The sequence below is a fragment of the Lynx canadensis genome, chromosome F2, assembly GCF_007474595.2.
Source record: "Lynx canadensis isolate LIC74 chromosome F2, mLynCan4.pri.v2, whole genome shotgun sequence".
In the NCBI taxonomy this organism is placed as follows: domain Eukaryota; kingdom Metazoa; phylum Chordata; class Mammalia; order Carnivora; family Felidae; genus Lynx; species Lynx canadensis.
Window position 1 is genome coordinate 68,638,252 of NC_044320.2, and position 17,273 is coordinate 68,655,524.

Genomic DNA, 17,273 nt, shown 5'->3' on the forward strand with positions numbered 1-17,273 from the left:
CAGACAACTCCCACAGAAAATGCTTCAAACCCTACCACTAGCATGCAGTTTCTTCTCACTTACCTATATTGGTTAGTGGTGGTGACATATTTCCAGGCATTGGATCAAAAACTTTGGTATTAATCTTGATTCCTTCTTCTTATGTCTGGTCCATGGTTTCATCATCTCTCTCCTGAATCATTACAGCATTTTTAAAATTGATGCCTTAGCTTCTGCATTGGTCTCTGTAGTGTATAGTTGACAGCCTTTAAAATTTTAAGCCCACCCCTGAGATTTCACATATCCCTTCTTTGCTTTATGTTTTCCCGTTAACACTCATTTCCATGATTTTAATGTTTTACTGTTATCCTGTTTATTATCTCTCTCCCTCAATACCAGACATACTGCATGAGGGCAGGTAATTTTTATTTTTATCTTTTTCACTACTCTATTTTCAGTGCCTTTAGGAATGCCTGGCATATAGGTAGAAGTGTGAACAGTTCTTTTTTTTTTTCTTTTTAAATAAATAATGAAGGGCCCTATAATAAATTTTGGAGAATGGAACAGGAGAGAAAGGAGGAAATAAGATGTCCAGGAGGCAAGAATTTTGGTATAGAGGAGATAATTAAAACACTTGAATGGAAAAAATATGTAAGCGTAGAGGAAAGTCAGCAGATAGACAACAAAGAGAATCACTAAATTGGAGCATAGAAAGAAGAAAAAGCCCAGTTTGTGAGACATACAGAGAAAAAAAATCACAGACAATATCATGGAAACTAAAAATGAGATAAACTGTATAAAGTGTAGTGGAGAATTTGAAGAGGGTCAGAATAAAGAAATTCAATTCCATTAGAAAAATGATTTAATTGAACAGTGTCAGGATATTGATGGGTCCATAAATCAGATGACAGGAGATTAAGGAAGTAAGGGATGCTTGTAAGAGCAGTGGGGTCTGGAGGTAGGTTGCTTGTTTAAGGATCTTAGCTGTAAAATAATGTCAAATAATAGGACAGTGATTAAAATGGATCAGTAGTTTCAAATAGGAAGAATTTTCAAGGTTTTGGAAATTCAAACATATTTCAAGGGGAAATAAGAGTTAAAGAAAAAAAAAACTAAAATAGAGTGAGCACTAGTAGGGATGTGGTCTCTTTGAAGGATGGATTCCATCCAAGACAAAGGAGGTCAGGTTTTACTCTGAGAAGGGTGTGTGTGTGTGTGTGTGTGTGTGTGTGTGTGTGTGTAAAGGGCATCATGGGAAGGGAATTGCTGTGTCAAAGTGAAAACAGTGAACTAACGGCCAAAAGTACTCTTAGATATTGATTAGAAAATTCAGTATAGGGAGAACATAGTTTTAAGTGTCTAATATTAAACTGACATTGTGAATTGCCTTTCAACTTTGGTGGGGGCCTCTCATGAAGTCAGTAACTCTGACTCTCAAGTAACCAATACGTGTGCATAACTCTGCAAGCATGTAGAGAGATTTTGTGGTCCGTGTACACATGATCCAAAGAGTCCGAAAGCTCTCAGGCTGTGAGTAGATGTTAGTCTGAGGCAACCACAGTCGGTGCTTGCTTGGTTAATAAAGTAGTGGGGTTCTCCCTCTGGACTGTCTGCTCCAGGCAAACTCCTCCTTTGACTCTGCCTGAGGCAGGCCTCAGGTCTGAATATAACCTGGGAGGAAAGGAACTGCTTGAAAGCCCTGGTTCCACCACTTTTATTTCTCTGATCTTGCCCCCTTAACCTGCTGATGTCCCAGGTTTTTGTAATCTGTACCTTAACTTCCTCATTGCCCATCCTGAGAGCTTAATAAGTGGGTAGTTTTTATAGTATCTAAAAAACATAAAATTTAAGCACTGCCGATGTGGGTTAAGATGGAAGATTACTCAGTTTATGAAAAAAAAATCCTAGTGATGATTGTGATGTTGAATATGCTGATTTACTTCCAAAAATATATTTGTTCGTTTGTGAGTTCTGTCGCAGTAGTTATTTTAATACAAAATTGAATGCTATTCCTGGCTGGGTAGAAAAAAAGGCTGGTCTTTGAGGGGGTCAAGAATAATATTTTGTGGTGAAGACTGATGTTGGTTTAGTGCAGTCCATTCATTGTTATTACTATTGTTATGTTATGTAAATAAAACTGGCCTTTCTCTTCAGTGTGGTGGTGTCGTGGATTTAATTAAATTTGAAATTAGGGAAGGGCAGGGAGGCTTATCAGTTTTAAAGAAATTAAAAATGGGTTCTAACAATTTAGAGTGTAAAGCATTGTCGTCTGTTTAAAGTTAAGATATTAAAATAGGTTCTTTAATCAACCACTGTTGTATTAACAGATTCAATCCATTAAAAGCATTCAGTAGAACTATATTTCCTACATAAAATTATCCCACATCAGCATTGCTGTATGGTATGGAATTGACCAATGAAATGATTTTTACTTAATTGAAGGTCAGAATAATTCGGATTTTTGAGTAGGATACAGAAATAGTTTCTGGTCAGCTATAATATCTGGAGTAATCTCAAGTAACATAGTGGGATAATAACCATTTTGCTATTTAAAATCTTTCTATTAAAGGCAATTTGGTTTTCAACTAATAAAAATTCTTTTTTTTTTTTTTTTTTTTTTTTTTTTTGGTGGTACTTTTCTGAGTTGAGTGTTTTACCTTCCTGGAAAATGGAGTTTCTGTCCAGAAAAGGAGATAAATGTGGGGTTTTTTGTTGTTTGTTTGTTTGTTTTGTTTTGTTTTTGCTTTTTGGGTTTTTTGTTTGTTTGTTTGTTTGTTTTTTCACTTGAGCCCAATGTCAGGGCATCTGTGTTCAATATTCAGTACTTACATATTAAATACAGTTCATTCATTACAGATTATTTGCCTCCCTTTCTAATTACAGAAGATTTGTACCTAGTGAAAAGTCATTATTTATAATCTTTGGCCTATTTAGTTAGGGCATTAGTTAAATCTTTATTCTTTCATATTATGAGGAAGTAATTATGATAGAAGAAAGAAATGCTGATTTAAAAATAGAGGCATTCTTACGTGTTTTTTTATGGGAACAAAAGGGTTTTAAAATAGTTTTAGTTTAGATTAATTCATAATGCAGTGTACAGCTAAGAAAAGAGTTCATGTTTGTGATTAAAATGTGAAAAATCCATAAGCACTAACAGTGAAATTATGATGCCCAGTTGATCATGCAAATTTGACTTCACCGGAACTTTTGTGTATTCCTATAAAACTAAAAAGACAGTTGGTCATATCAATTATAGTATAAATAATGATCAGTATCAGCTGAGTACAGCCGGTGAAATCCATTGTTTTCAGTTAAGAGAGCTAGAGATTTTTAATCCACATTATAAGAACTATCTTTCATTATAATTCAGTAACTACCACCTTATTTTCTTTTTTAAAAACGGCCTATGTTTATTTTTTCACAATTAAAAAAACATTTTCAACATTATTTAAAGTAAAAGAACAAAATCTGGGATTAAAACAGAAACAGCTGCCCATCTGTCCCATCCCCACACAATTGTTCCAACTGACAAGCATTTATTCTAAGACTTTATTTCAGCAAATGTGGAAAATAGTGCATTTGCAAATGACTAAAAAATCATACTGATATGCTGGTAGCATTTTATGCTGCCTCCTTCATAGATGAAATATGGTATTCTTTTCTTAGAAAAAAGAGAGAGACCTTACTGTGTCACGTGATTGATTGCTGTAGAGTTTTCCTTTAAAAGACATATCTGACAACACAGAATAGCAGATTGCATAGATGGTGTTCATACTGTTCTGCTTTATAACAGAAAACTTGTTAGTAACGTACATTTTAAAAATGGGGATTGTGTGTTGGGAGCAGAACAGTGTTGCAAAGGTAGCTAGAAAATAGGCAATGTGCAGTTGTCTTTTGAAGAAAGCAATAATATGGCTACTAGAAGATTTCTGAGACCGTCTGGTATAAATTCCAGCCTCTGACCATGTGACTGAGTCTAAAATCAGCAGAGGGAAAATTCCTTCTGTGTTAACATATTTCCGCTTCAAACATTCTGAATAGACAAACTCACCTTGCTGGGGTATCTCATGTATGCGATTTTATAAACAGAGGAAAATTACAGAGTCCAAGCCCCAACTTGAAGATAAAGTGTTGAGGATATAATTCCAATATCTTGCAGGTACATGCGCATGCCTTGCTTTTCAACATGCATATAAAATGGCTACATGTAGAAAGGCGTTATAACCATGGTAATTGTCGGGATAAATGAATACCGAATGTAAGAATTGTCACTATGACATGTTTTACACTACCTACATGTTAAAAATCCTTTTATGCCAATAATTTGCATAACATGCTTAGACAAGCATGTGTTGTCCCTCAATTTCTTAAAAAAAATGACCCCAGTTAACAGTGTAGTAAGAAATGTCTTCATATTTCATTATACACAGATAGTGTGAGCTATGGACGATCTCACACTAACTAGAAGAAAAAAGAAATAAGAAATTTAGAGAACCGTTAAACTGGTAGCTTAACAACAGCAATGAATATATATACATACTTTGTTTATATATGTATATGTACACACAAACACATATACATATATACATATATATTGCAATTTTAGGAATTTATCCTTATGAATATCCTTCATGTTCTGTTTCTTCTGAAGATAATTCCTGCCTAGATGATCAAAACATACGTTGAATATTTATATTTGCAATACTGTGACAGTACCCACTTGATGTTTAATCTGAAAGGTTTAAATCTATTAATCTAAGTATCTATAACCAGTACAGTAGTTTTCTAACACATACATTAAAGCCAATTGTCAAATATGAAGAAAAACCAGGCTCTGGAGATTCTTGCATATTTTTTAACAACTGATAATCAGTTTATTAAAATAATTGGTTTAAGCATCCGCAGTGGTGACTTTAACCTCGACCCCTGGCTCTATCACCTATCATGTACTTTTATTCCAAATGTCACCTGCTAAAAAGTAAGCATGTTACTTTAATAGACCTACTCCGGTAATATAAAAGGTGTTGTAAAAAGACTTTCTGCACAGCAGTCCCGGCTAGCTGTGCTGCGGTGAAGCCTTCACACAGTCTGCAAAATAGCACAGCCGACTTATGTGCTTGGAGATTCACGCCCAGTGGAACAGCTGCATTTACCTTCTTCTGACTTTCACTGTTTACCTGAACTGCAATAGAAAAGTGCCATTTATCAACTTTAGTTTGACGTTGTACACCACTTTAGTTGAAGAAGGGTAGCAAACACAAATAAAGACTTTTATCAGAAATAGGAGCGTCAGTGTCATTACTTAATAGAATGAAATATCATGGGGATGAGAAGGTTGACCTAGATACCATATTTTTGCCAGAGATTTTCTATATAATCACCTGAGAAATAACTAATGAAATATAGGGAGGTAGTTCTGTGTTTCGTACATTTTGTTCTCAGATATTTCAAAGCTGGCTTCTTACTGCACAGATTTTGGGTCAGGTAAACTCTGTTGTGAGGATTAAAATGTCATATAAGGTATATAAAGGACCTAGTTGCATACAACACAGAGATTTTTTAATAAATAATACATTCATTCCCCCCTTCACCACTTTGGATTTATCTGGAATCTTGTAATTGTGACACCTGTAATCCTTAGATTTAATTCAACAGTACTAGATTTTGTGTGAATTCCCCTTTTCTTCTAATGAAGCTTTGACTTGTAAACTTCTCACTAAAGCTCTCAGTAAACTACCTCTTTCCTAAATAAGGGTCATCTGGATAAAGACTCATGAGTGATCCTTCTCTTTCCCTCCACTTGGGATGTGAGCAGCAACCATCCCCACTCCCCATATTACTCCCACTCTACCTAGATACCCTGTGTGAATCAAGTTTATCTTTGGGGGCGGGGGCAGGAGGCTGAGATGAGATTCATGGAACTGAATGACGAGCTGAGGAGGAAACATCTTTTCAGTAGCTGTTCTCAGACAGCTGAGGTAGATGTTACCTGTTTCATATGTCCTAGGCTATGCTCCATCCATCCTATATGCCTATATTAAACCAACAGATGTCAGCGTCAGGAAGCGCACCAGCAGTGTTAACTCCTTGGCAAGGCTGCAGATAAATCAGTGGAAGGTACTTTATTTGGTACCTATTTTAGTACTTCACGATCAGTTTCTGTATAGTCAGAAAGAAAGAACTTTTATAGTGTGTACACTGGTATATTAATCTACATTATTTTCCTTCTTTGCTGTAGTAAAGATAGAGAGTAACTGGTTGGATTGAAAGGATTATCTTCTTTTTAGGATCTGCTATCATGTGGTAGGTCAAACAGCGGACTAAGCGTAAGGTTCTTGGGGTCTGGTATCATCACGGCCTTACCTTCTCATTCAAGGCAAGTTGCTCACACGTTCGGAGACTGTTCCCAGCCTATAAATTGGGTTAAAATAGTATTTTTAATTGCCCGGAATACTGCCCCTCACATAAAATATGTTATAAATGGACAGTGAGATATTCTATTAACTCAATAATCCAGGCCCTTTCAACCTTTTTCTTATAAAAATTCACATATATATTTTCACATATACATGTACATACACACATAATCCTGATTTAATATTATAATACTGTATACTGTACCTTCCTTTTGTTTCCTTGACAATAATATGTTGTGGCTGTAATACAACTTCAGTTTTAATTTTAGTATAGTATTTCATTATAGGTATACACTGGGATTTAATTAATTGTTCCCATATGGGTGAATGTATAGACTGTTCTTAATTTCTTATTATTACAAATAATGCTGCAATGACATAATCATGCCATCCCGGTTTTCCATTTTATTTGCTTATGTTTGTCTTGTTTTTCAAAACACAGTTTTTATGTAATCAAATTTGTCCACATTTTAATTTTTCTTTGCAGGTTTTATGACATCGTTAGAAGGCTTTCCCTAAAGCCAGTTTATAAATATTTTAGACATCACTTTCTATGGGTAAATTCATGATTGCGTTGATGCAAAATGAATTATTACTATGTACATTCTCATTATTATTGTTAGGTGGAAGAAATGAGGAAGACATCCCACCTTATTTTTTTTTCCAAATGGCTAACCAGTTGTTCCAATATCATTACTGAATAATCTATTTTCCCACTAATTTGAATATTTTCTTATATACAATTGTACTTATTTCTGGATTGTCTATTGTATTCATTTGTTTTGCTAATGTTTGCACTGGCACTACACTTTTCAAAATACTGCAGGTGTTGTGAATAAAATCATTATTTATCAATTATTAACATAAGGATTTCATAGGGAAAATTCCCAGCTAAAATTGTGACTGGAAATACTGGTTCTGTGATTTCAGGACTTTGAATAATGTCTGGAAAAGGTAGGTAGGAGCAATGAGAAAAGTAAAAAAGGAGGGGGGCTGAAGAAAAATATAGACGAATAGCGTTGCAATTCCAAAGGCAGTTGGAAACCACATGTATATTGAGGTACTGACTTGTACTTTCCCATACAGCACCGTGTGTATTTGTATGAGTGTGAGGAAGGGATATGATTGGATTGTTCCAGCACTGATATGGGCTCAAAGACACCTACAAAAGGCTAAGTAAAATCATGACCTATGGGGCCGATGCTAGTTTCAGAAGGACAGAAAACCAGGAGAACACTGACATGTTGGGAAAAGAAGAGTCTCATCATGACATTGTAGGTGTTGACAAAATTCAAGAACATGTTCAACATAACTGAGAGTAACAGAACTGAGTGGGTAGAGTCGTGGTCAGAGACAAGAATATTGAAGCTTATGTGGCTGTGACCAGAATAAGGAATCCATTGTTCTTTCCTTCGTGCTGCCTATTTTTATACAAGAAACCTATCAGAGGGGTGAGATACAGCTTGGATAAAATGGGAGAATAAAAGCGTTATGGACAGGGAAAGTATAGAATTCTTCTGCTGTAATAGGCAGGAAAAGGTTTAGAAGAAAAGGAGGGCAAACTATATGTTTTTAAAAACGAACTCGTATTAGGATTTGGTGCATGAGCAATATACTTAATAGAAAAGGGGGAATGGCAAGCATTTTGGAAAAAAATAAAAGTGGACCTGATCTAAAATGTGGTGCAGAATTATTGATGATATGGCAGGAGGAGAAAGAGAAAGTGGGTATAAATATTTGAAAGGAGTTCTTCAAGTTCAATTAAATGCTTAGGCAAGTCCCCAAATTAAATTAGATGCCAAGAAATAGTTGGCAAGCAAAGTGTAGTAATTAAGTGCCATAGGGCCAGGAAGTGCTGAGCCTCACCACATTATGCCACCTTTTCGTGGCCCTGTTCGCCATTCCGTAATGGGAAACTTAGTAAATGAAACAAACAGATCAGAGTCCAAAATGGCACAAAAAAAGGATAACTGAAACTAGATACTAAGGATAAACACAACTGTGGCCAGAGATGTGGATTCCAAGGACAACTTTGCATTGGCCAAATGGGAATTTGCTCTCTTGTATAAAAAACGTGCCAGGCTCCTGGGGTCCAGCCTGAATGAAGGAAGATGCAGTGTTCACAGATGAAAGAAAAGCAGACTGTAAGTTAATAAGCTATTCATGTCCTTCAAATAAAGATATCCATGGATTCATAGCCTAGGCAGTAACAAGAGTCTTCACCTTTTAGTATAAGTTCTAGTAGACAGATACTGGGTTCATGCTGCAGGCTAGCTGGAAGCTCTAAAGTAGCGACAGTATAGGCCCATTCTCAGATCGGAACGTAACTATCAGCATCTCGAAATATCTAAGAGCTCCTACCAAAGTTCCAATGTTAATTCACTATTTGTAAACTCTGTAAATACATATATTTCACACATACTTTGCTTTTATTTTGATTTGGATGTTCTAATGGGGTTTACAAATTAACGCAAGCAATCCCACCTCCGAGTCATTTATTTTGGTGTTTTATATAGTTGTTTTTGTATAGTAGAGTGGCCTTTCTGGTGGAGTTGAGGAGGGATTAAAAAAGATTGCAATTGGCAGAGGGAAGTAACTTGGAATTTATTTGTGCCTTAGATCAGAGTATCTAGCAGACACAGTGAATTACTTCACCTCTAATGGGTAGCATTAGTTTCACTGTTTATGAACACAAAGAGGAAATTGTAGCAGCTGGAGGAAATTTCTATAGCCACCCAAGCATTTTGCAAGGATCAGAAACCAGTTAATCCAATGAATTAGAGTTGTACGTATTATAAAAAGTAGACATTCAGAAATTACTTTTTACTTATTATTAAAAACCAGTAGAGGATCTACAGCAGAGCAAGTCCTATGCATCATCGGTATAAAATAGGAAGTGTTTTTCTTTTCTTCATTTTCGGAAGACAAATGATTGCATCCATTCACACAACATCTTTTGAATGAAGTAGATCTAGGGACCATGACCTCTAATTTAGAGATGTGCGAGTGGGTGCAGAAAGCTCTCTGTGAACTGCCCAAAGAAGTGCAGCCAGTGGCAGAGCGGAGACTAGAGCCCTGCTACCGAGTTAAATGTTCTTAAAACTGGCCCTCATTCCTTTATACTCCTTAAGATATATTTTTTTAATGTTTATTTATTTGAGAGAAAAAGAGAGAGTGAGAGTGCATGGGCGGGGGAGTGGTAGAAAGAGAGAGAAAGAATTCCAAGTAGAAAGAATTCCTCTGTGCTGACAGCTCAGAGCCCAAGGTGGGGCTCCACACTACAAAACGTGAGATCACGACCCGAGCCAAAATCAAGAGTTGGTTGCTTAACCGACTGAGCCACCCAGGCGCTCCCTCCTTAGATTGTTAAAGCCTAAATGGTCACTGGAATATAATTCTTTTATAAAGCAGACAGGACTATTAGAATATCATAGAAATTGTAATATGGGATTGCTCTATACTTGATAAATGTCACTACATCACCAACAATATAGTAAATTTCAGGTTATAGCCTCAAGTGTCTTTAACTGAGTTGCAGAAAAGCATAGCAAGCAGAAAAGTTTTCCAATTTTATAACTGACAACCAAGAATACATGTAATAAGTTTTGTATAAAAATTACTTTTGAATGGCATTATGTGTTAGAGAATTTTGCCTAAATAAATAAATTATCTGTGAAATGGGAATAAAGCCTATGACTGCTTTGCTTTATATAGAGTGAGGATTAATGAATAACCCTGACAGACTGCTCTAAAATGATTGGAAAAGACTTGAAAGAGGGATTCAGGGTATTGTCAAAACACTAGGATTAATGGGGAAAGAGATTTTGTCCAAGAGGGAATGTTAATTTATTTATAATTTAAGTAGTAAATCCAGAAGACACTCATGTGTACTCTCCATTAGAACCACATCCTAAATATAAGGTTAAAGCAGTTTTATTTCATCTCCAAAGAGAAACAAATAAGAGAGAAATTTAAATTTAAGCAATAGAGATTAAGACTAGATATTTTTAAATCTCATTACTTCACAATCTGCTAATTTATAATTTGTTATAGCTCAACCAGGAATGGATTGAGCTTTAATGTAACACTTATCCTTTTTTTTTTTCTTTTTTTTTAAGAGACTTCCTAATTAAGTTAATAAACAAAATTGTTCTGTTCTTCTGAAGAGAAATATTTATCTTACTTAAACATTCAGGCTGGTTTTAAGTAGCTTAATAGTACCTACTGGCTACAAATAATAATTCTTCAAATGTTCTTTCTAACAATCCAAACATTTTGTAGAATGTCTGCTTCTCAACACTTTATTTCCTAGTATTTTTATGTTAGTACCTGTAATTGAAAGTCATTCAATTGCCTTTCAATTTTTAATCATAAACTTCAAGCTTTCTAGTGTTCAAACTGACCAGTCTCCTGGGAATCCAGCTTTTCCATAACAAGTCTCATACCCTCTGCTTCTCTCCCAGCTTTTCCTAACGGGCTCGGTTTAGACCTCTTGATTACTCAAGTAGATTACTGCAAGCCTTCTGTATGTCATAGTTTCTCTGGCACAGACACTGTATCTCACTGGTCTCTCTCTCAGTGTTCATCTCAATACGCTGTTGCCGTAATATTTGGAAACGGCAGCCATTATTACTACCTTAAAAAGTTCTTTAATGATTCCCTTTTGCCTAGAGAATAGTTTGACACCATCATCATGTCATGCATAAGGCTCCATGCCTCACCCAAGTGTTCTTTTACGTTTTCATCTGCTAGCCACAGACTCCATTCACAGAGCTTACACTGAGGGTTATTTGCTTTTCCTGGATCCCTACCCCTTCATTTTTCATGCTTCATTTTCTTCTCTTTCTTTTCTTTTCTTCTTTTTTCAAACTGGTTATTCTTCTAGAAATGCCTTTGGTTGCTATCCTGGTCTTTTCTACAAATAGGTGAAGAGTTCATGTATCCAGATACATTCAAGCTTTACCATTTCTGTGTTGACTTTCTCAACCATTGTTTTTATGCATGCCTCTTGAACTTTGTAAACACATTGGTAAATAATAATGATAGCAATGTTTATGGAACGCTTTCACCAGTCACTTCATGGATTATCGATTTAAAACTCACCACAATTATATGAGAATGATCCATATTAGCTCCTGTCACTGATGCAGATCCTAAGGCTTAGAGAATTTAGGTAATTTGTTCAAGGTAATTTAGTTAGTAAGTGAAGGGGCTGAAGTCAGATCCATGCGCTGCTATCATACTGCCAATGGTATTCATTTGTTTTAGGTCTACCTCTGCATCCTAAAGCAAACTCGGAGAAAAGAAACAATGCCTCTCCAGTATTTTCCACACCCAGTAGACATTGTAGAATGAAATATAAGAATATAACAATAATTAAATTGTGACAGGAACAATTCAAAGATGTACTGAAATCATTAGTAATGTGATTGTAAGATTTATGATTATGGTCATCCTTGGTTTCCTACTGCATTTGTAACATTTCATTTTAACAAACGCCACATCTGGTTTTCTATCCAACCATTATACCTTGCCTTTACTTCTTTGCTAAAAGAAGTCTTGTTTGGGCAAAGGTGTGAAAGACTATATAGTTTAGGAGAGACTTCAGGAGTCAATACTAATTAGTCTAAGTCAATCAATTATTTCTTCTTTGCTGGTGATTACTTTAGGAGTGAGCATGTGATACCATTCTAGCTGGAAGAACTAATGTTCCAGGAAGTTTCTGGGAAGATTTTATTACTCTTAATAGGGGATATAAGAAAGAGATCCTCACTTTTGGCATTTGGATGTGTGCAGTGATGTGTTTCCTGGTACTCCTGTAAGCATCTTTGATCACAAGGGGAACAGACTCTGCTAAATATTACAAAAAGGAAAGATGGAAAGGGTATGGGTTGTTGTCCTGTGTTAGTTGCTGAACTAGTCAATTCTGGATCTATTCCATTTCCAGACATTTTATGATGTGATGATACATTTTCTTTTCTGCATATGTTACTTGATTTTTTTTCTAATTATTGGCTCTTAGTAGTTCCATTTTAAAATGCCTACGTGTGGTTTTCTTGGTATTTATCCTATTTGGTTGGGATTTTTGGGTGATGTATTTCAACAATTTTGGCAAATTCTTGTCTATTACCTCTTCAAATATTCTTTCCAGCTTGATTTCTCTCTTCTCTCTTTCTGCAACTCCAATTATTCATACATTACATTGTTTGCTGTTGTTTCACAGATCTTAGATGCTCTGTTCTATTTTTTTCCCTCTTTGTTTTAGTTTGGATTGTTTCTGTTGGAAGTGTCTTCAAGTTCACTTATTCTTTCTATTCTGTGACCCATCTTCTGATAAACTCATCAAATGATCCCTGATTTCTGGTATCTGATATCATGGTTTTTATTTCTACTTTGCCCATTTGGCTCTTTTAAAAAATGGTTTCCACAGCTCTGATGAAATTTATTCTCTATTTACTTATATTGTCCACTTTTCCACTTTCATTAACATATTTATCATAATTATTTCAAAGTCCTTATCTGATCATTCCAATATCTATTCCATTTCTGTATCTGCTTCTATTGATGGGTCACATTTCCTTGCCTCTTTTTATGTGTCATCTTTTTTATTGCATGCAAGGAATTGCATCTAAAAAATGGTAGAGACTAAAGTGAATAATAGTAAGACTCAGAAGCATGAAGATTCATTTTTCTTTCAGGCCACTAGGGTGAGGGGTTGAGTCAATCTAATCTCTAGATGAGCTGAGATTGTTGTTACTATAGTTGGATCCAATTCAACATTGGCTTCACATGATTTGAGATGGAGATCAAGACATTTCTTTTAGCAGGACTGGAGATCTAAGCACCAGGAGACTCTTGATACATCTTGTGCTTTATAGTCCACCCCAAGTTTTCAAGCCATGTGACATCTCATGTTCACAGCAGGTTACTACTTGGTTGGGTTATTGTTTGTATTCCTAGCTCTCCATTGTTGATCCCAGCTTTTTGTGCCTTAGGATACTGCCCCCCCCCCACACCTCCCCCTCCTGCTGCCATGAACCCAGGTTTTGGAGGACTAAAGGGGTAGATTCTAGGAAGGCCTGAATTACCTTTCAGGAATTTTTCCTCAGTTCTTTAGCTCTGCTCCCAACTTTGCTGGCTCTGCCTGCCTGGTCACCAGGAAGTGGTCCCTCTCAGCTCTTCTGCTGTCCCCCAGCCTTGGGCAGCCACTGATTCATACTCTGTGGGGGATAGGATTGCTAACCCTGCTCTTAACCTCCTTCAGGCTTTTGGCTCTACTCAGTCTTATATGTGTACTTAGGAAAGGCCTACAGGAAAGAGTTTGTGGGTGGGTGCAGATTCTGTATGTGACTGTTACCCACTGAATTCTAACCTGTCATGCCTGTCCATATTGACCTTAAAAGTTTCTAAAAATTACAGTGATTTCTCTTTACCTTTGTCCTTCTTCCTTCACTGCTCCTCCAAGAATTACAGTGGTTGTGGGAAGAGCTTGTCACTCTCTACATTTCAGTTACTTGCGTTTCTTTGCATCCTCATTCTTTGCATCATGATTAACACACACACACACACACACACACACACACACACACACACACACACACAGAGTTATGATTGTATAGATTATCTGGGTTATTCTCATTGTTAGGATGGAAGGACATTATCCTGTAACTGTCTTTAACCTAATTGAAAGCAAAAGTCTCTTTAAGACACTTTTAATTGAGTTTTCTGTTACTTGCTGCTGAATTTAGCCTAATCAGATCTATACTATATTTGAAATTGTTCTTCAGGATGACAAAACCATAGATCATTTAAATTACTTTTTTCCTCATTATAAAATTAATCTATTTTTGTGGGATGCCTGGGTGGCTCAGTTGGTTAAGAATCCTACTCTTGATTTCAACTCTGGTCACAATCCCAGGGCCATGGGCTCAAATCCCACATGGGGCTCCATGCTGGGTGTGGAGCCTGCTTACGATTATCTCTCACCTTCTTCCTCTGTCCCTCCCCACTTGCACTCTTGCTCTCTCCGTCAAAAAAAAAAAGCAAGCTAAACTAAACTAAAATTAACCTATTTTTGATATAGAAAATATAAAAAATACAGAAAAACCACAGAGGAAAATTAAAATTACCCATAGTCACTTTTCATAGATATAAGCATTAATATCATTTTATTGTATATTTCTCAACTTTTTGTAATATATATCTATTTATCCATAGCTTAAAGCAAATGTGCACTTTTATAAACTGCCTTCTATTTATGCGAGACTATATCACACACATTTTCTGTATTATTAAATATTCTAAGAGCATGACTTTTAAAGCAGTATTATATTTTATGATTTTTCAAAACTTTGTATTTAATCAATTACATATTATGGGGCATTCTGAATGTTTCAGATTTCTCACAATGCCAAATAGCCCTGTCATGAAAACTCTTCTATTCTGGAAACTTGGTGGCTAATCCTGCACCAGTTGTGACGTCCATGCCACTGATCTTTCCTCTGCCACTGCTCTTGACTCTACCACACACATTACTTGTAATGGAGCAGTAGGAAGTGTACAGGTCAAAGTAAAAATGAAGATCAGGGAGTTTATTATGGTAAAAATTAGGACCTAGTCTAGGAGACCAAAGTGTAAGGAGTCAGCAACTCTGGAACTCAGTATTTTTTATTACTGCAAGAGCATCCTCATTACATTTTTCAATTGTGGTCTGGTCTCTATCTAATTTATCTAATCATATTATTCCCTCTGTTCAAATCCTGTAGTGTCTTTTTATAGATTTTAATAAAAATCAAACTCCTAGCTTGCTAGGCCAGACCCTTCATGATTTTGTCCCTGCCTCGCATGTTGGCAACATCATTGGCCAATACCCAATATAGACCTTTAATCCAGTGAGCTTCTAGTTTCCCAATCAAATGTGCTTAATTTCTCTATGCATTTGCCTATGTTCTACTAAATGCCTCAAGTATCCTTCCATGTCTCACGCCAGTTGTTATTCTTGTTAATTTCCATTCATCTTGGGGCGCCTGGGTGGCGCAGTCGGTTAAGCGTCCGACTTCAGCCAGGTCACGATCTCGCGTTCCGGGAGTTCGAGCCCCGCGTCGGGCTCTGGGCTGATGGCTCAGAGCCTGGAGCCTGTTTCCGATTCTGTGTCTCCCTCTCTCTCTGCCCCTCGCCCGTTCATGCTCTGTCTCTCTCTGTCCCAAAAATAAATAAACGTTGAAAAAAAAAAATTTCCATTCATCTTTCGAAAGCTCCAGCTTCATCTTTATTGGAAATACTTGATAATTCCTCAAACTAATATAGATTCCTTCCTTTTTGCTGCTCAAATATTGTATTCATACACTTATCATAGTACCAATTATACCATAGTACAATTTCTAGTTTTGTTTTATTTTTTTTTGCATAAACACTGGTTTTGTTTTGACTTTATATTCCCAGCACTTAGCACAGAGCCTGGATCCTAGCAATTTCTTGGTCAATGTTTATTGGAATGCTATAATAATGGTAATATATCAATCAGAAAAAAAAGTGAAAGTGCCTAATTACCCAATCACCCACCCTGACCCTCTCACCTCAAGCCTTCCACGCATCAGTAAGAGAGGCTACCCACCCTTTATAGAATTGTTAGGACCAAAAATCAAAAAATCATCCTTGGTATGTCTTTTCCCTCCATAATCATAACTCATAACCTCCATTAGCAGGCCACGTTGGGACAAATGTATCATAACTCTAACCATTTCTCATCCTTCCAACACCAAGCTATTTCTTCTTGTCTTGGCTTCATACTAGTCTCCCTCTGTTTCTTTCTTTCTTTCTTTCTTTCTTTCTTTCTTTCTTTCTTTCTTTCTTAATGTTTTTATTTATTTTTGATGGATAGAGAAAGACAGAGCATGAGCAGGGGAGGCACAGAGAGAGAGGGAGACACAGAATCCAAAGCAGGCTTCAGGCTCTGAGCTGTCAGCACAGAGCCCGACATGGGGCTCGAACTCACGAACCTGAGATCATGACCTGAGCCGAACTCGGATGCTCAACCGACTGAGCCACCCAAGCGCCCCTGTCTGTCTCTATCTCCCTCCCTCCCAACTTCTCTCCTTTCCCTTCTTTTCTTTTCTTTTTTTTAACTCTAACATTTCACCACAGTCTATTCTTTACATAGTACCTGGAGAGCTCTGTTAGAAATGGAAATCATCCCATAGTTCTCCAAACAGCTTTACCATATCATATTTAGGATGAAATTCATAGTTTTTGCCAAGTCGACAGGGTCCCACATAATTGGCAACTGCCTCTCTCTCTCTCTCTCTCTCTCTGTCATTTCAAACACTCCCTGCCTTGATCTTTCCTGTCTAATTGTCCTGATTTTTGTACAGTTCCTCAATACATGCTAATCTAGTTCTCACCTCAGGGACTTTGCATTTGTTGTACTCTTCTTCACACCATTCAGGTTCCTGATCAGAGGTTACCTCCCCAGTGAACTTGAAGGGTCCTGTTGCTCTAGCCTCCATCCTACTCCCTAGTTTCATTCTCTAATCCTCTTATCTTCCTTTGTTTTCTTCATGACACTTATCCCTAGAGACTACATCATGCATGCATTTTGTTTACTTGTATACCTTCTGACTTTTCACCATAATATAGGTTCCATGATTCCACAGGCTTTGTCTTGTTCACTGCAGTATTAATGATAAAAGTTTACTGAAATATAAATTAAGGGATGCATTTCATAGTCTAGGTTCTATTTTTTCTATCCTTTTTATATGCTGTTTTATTGGAAGATCTTCCCAACTGTTATGAACATGATTCCCTGGAAGAAATACATAATACATCACAATATATACACTCAGAAACCTACACATAACTGATAAGTATGTCTCACAAAAC

The 17,273-nt window shown here is 36.5% G+C and overlaps 1 pseudogene; it reads right to left on the reverse strand.

Annotated features, from left to right (window-relative positions):
• LOC115506054 overlaps nt 1-16,900 on the reverse strand; it is a 41,741-nt pseudogene extending 24,841 nt beyond the window's left edge.
• Between the last annotated feature and the right edge of the window lie 373 nt (nt 16,901-17,273).